Genomic DNA, 3030 nt, shown 5'->3' on the forward strand with positions numbered 1-3030 from the left:
ACCTCCGGATGGTCAGAAAATTGTTTGATGAGGGGAGCTGCGCGGAGCAGAGGGTGTTGGGTAGCGACCCCAATCTTTGGTACCCAAGCGTCGGGGTTAACTGCCGGATCAATGGCTGCCGTAGGCTGTGTTAACTAGTCCTTTTACTATTTCTCGGAGGAGAAACCTGACTGCAATGCCGCGTAGAGGTCATTGTCATTATGAGGCGTTGCCTTACCGCTTGGCGGTTGGTCGTAGACCATAGACTCGTAAAGTTTGTATCTGCATGAAAAAATGACAAACACATAGAGCAAGTAATAACGTTATGTAATTGTGACAGGACCCGCCCCGGATTTCACCTTGAAATCCGAAGTGACCCTGCGGGGCCCACCTTAGAAGAAATTCTACCAAAAATTTGGCGGAACTTCCCCTAAAATGGGCAACCCAAACCTGTAGGGAACATTTACACTTCTCAATCGAATCATCCTTATGCCCCTGGAGCCACCCTGCTCCCCAAATCAACATCAATCTCCAATTCACAAAACACATATCTCAACTTGAATAACATAAATCCCATAGGTAATCAGAGCAATTCTAACAGAAAGGTATATGAGGAAAACCTAATTCAAAGGCAGATGCGGAAGCCATGCTGCTGACTATGCCTCAATTTCGTGTACGCCCGACCTCAACTAATTCGCCTGCAAACTGGGCATTTGAAACCGAAGGGCCCAGGGGAAAAGTATTGAAAACACGTTAGTGTGAGTGGACAAAAATAAACAATTCTAAACGAAAGAAATTTTATACTTTCCCCATTTATTTCCTTAAAAACTCTCGATGCATGCAACGATTTAGAAAACAAATCACGAGAAGCTCCGCTCAAGAAAAACCGACTAGCCCCGCTAGTCAGAAACAACTGAGAAAAAAGATCGAAACTCCAATACTCAACAGGATAAGACCAGCCCCGCTGGTTACACGGAAATCAGACTAGGCCCCGCTAGTCGAGAAATGATAGGATATGGGGAAGAGATATCACCATACGGGAAATGGAGCCTCCCAGGCTCTACCTACCCTCAACTGCCACTCACACATAGATTGTGCGAGGAGGAGAACTAATAACCTCGACTGCCACCCACGTGAGGAGGAGAATAAATCACCTCTACTGCCACTCACCAACACAAAGTAGGTGAGGAGGAGAACAAGCTACCTCAACTGCCACTCACCAACACAAAGTCAGTGAGGAGGAGACCTAATCACATAACCCGCGTATGGTGAGGAAAAATCATCGAAAACCAGTAAATCCATGTAGCTTCCCCATATTTCTCACGAGATAGAAACCATGTATTCAACGACGTGACCCCGCACGCCAAGATTACTCTCAATCTCAAAATGGATAAGTGAGAAATAGGAATAAATCGACGGCGTGTCCCACACGCCCAAATATTCTCAAATCCGTGACCAAAACCGGAAATTAGTATAGGTAAATCCCATTTCCAAAAAATCTCTCAAAATCTCCAAGAAGCCAACCCAATCCAAAATCCTTAATTAGGCATTCCCAATGCTAAAACCGAAAGTCAGTAAACAATTGAGAATATCCAACCCCATTGAAACTCATCTTAAAAATCTTTCAGGAGCTTAACTCGGTGATTAGGGATATGCTTAATTCCGGAAATTTACCTCGGAAATTAGGGAATTCATCAAATAATAATATAAATCAAAACCAACCTTTGAAACTCATTATTGAAAGCAAATCCATGATATAATTCGAAATCAATTTCCTCAAAAAGTAATATGAATAATCACTAGAGCATTATTTTAAGAAAATAAATGCATGCATCGTTATTTAAAACAAAACTCCACTCACAGTACTAGTTGGCGACCACGAAAACGAGTTCCTTCATCTAGCCGTAGCTCGCAACATTGCCCTGTACACAATTATATTTCCGTAAACGGCAATCCGATAAAATAAATACGAACCTAAACGAAACCCGAAAATCCCTATCTCCATTACTTCTCAAATTCCACCCAAATCTCTTCCACAACACCAATTCTTCAATTTACATAATCCACAATGAAAACGAGGGAAATCCGACGGCCGGATTTCCCACAATTCAATAACAAAACTTCGAACTTCGGAAATTCACAATTAATTCCAAACTCCTCCAAAAATTACCAAACTTCACATACAATCTCTATGATAATTATAGAATTCAACTAGCCAGAAATTGAAATTAAAAAGCTACCCTAGCCGCCGCTACCGCCGCCCACAGTGGCGGCGCCGCCGCCACCGCCACCAGCTCCGATGGCCACCAAACTTTGGCAGCAGCACCTACTCAACGGACCCAATAATTCTTTCAACTGTAACTAAGTTAGAAAATGAGCGGAAGTACCTCAACAATTAAGGAGAAGCTTGAACTCAAACTGTGAATAGTGACCATAATCTTCCAATCGTCGATTCTTCCTCTACACTGCAAATCGTTGCAAAAGATTTGGGGAGCATCATCTACATCTCAAGCCGCTTCCAAATGATTATGGTTCGTCGTCGGAGGTGGCCGGAATAGGAAGAAATCGGCGTTGACTCAAACTGCTACAGTAAACTTCTAAGGCTTGATGCGTCGTTTTCTGGCCAAGCCGCCGTGAGCCACCACCGCCAGCGCCAAGAGGAAGTCGAGACGAGTCCGTAGCCACCGGTTTCACGCTTTTTGGTGGCCGGAAAGAGAAAGCAACCGGAGTTGCAGAGGAGAGAAAGAGAGAGCGACAGCTCGGGGAGAGGAAGAAGAAAACGGGGGGAAAGGGGGAGAGAGAAAAGAGTTACCGGCCATAGTAAAAAAAATTTCAAATATATACTAACTACCAATGAACAGTAACTTTACTATTTCGCTTATAACTTTCGCATGCGAGCTCCGATTTTTACGTACCACATATGCACGCGCTCGGTTTAACGTCCTCTACAACTTCCATGAAGAACATTTTCTCAAATTTTGACCCGAACAAAAAGTCAACTTTTAGGGCCACTAAAAGTATCGAAACAACATAAAAGTGAAAGTAGTTGTC

The 3030-nt window shown here is 43.4% G+C and overlaps 1 long non-coding RNA gene across 1 annotated transcript; it reads right to left on the bottom strand.

Moving 5' to 3' along the window:
* Positions 1-363: 363 nt before the first annotated feature.
* LOC133741298 (uncharacterized) lies at positions 364-2770 on the bottom strand. The gene is made up of 3 exons (XR_009861793.1): positions 2367-2770; positions 1841-1901; positions 364-684 (listed from the first exon to the last, which is right to left on the bottom strand). It is a non-coding gene; the product is annotated as an uncharacterized LOC133741298 (long non-coding RNA).
* Positions 2771-3030: the final 260 nt, after the last annotated feature.

Source organism: Rosa rugosa, chromosome 3 (assembly GCF_958449725.1).
Source record: "Rosa rugosa chromosome 3, drRosRugo1.1, whole genome shotgun sequence".
Taxonomy (NCBI): Eukaryota; Viridiplantae; Streptophyta; class Magnoliopsida; order Rosales; family Rosaceae; genus Rosa; species Rosa rugosa.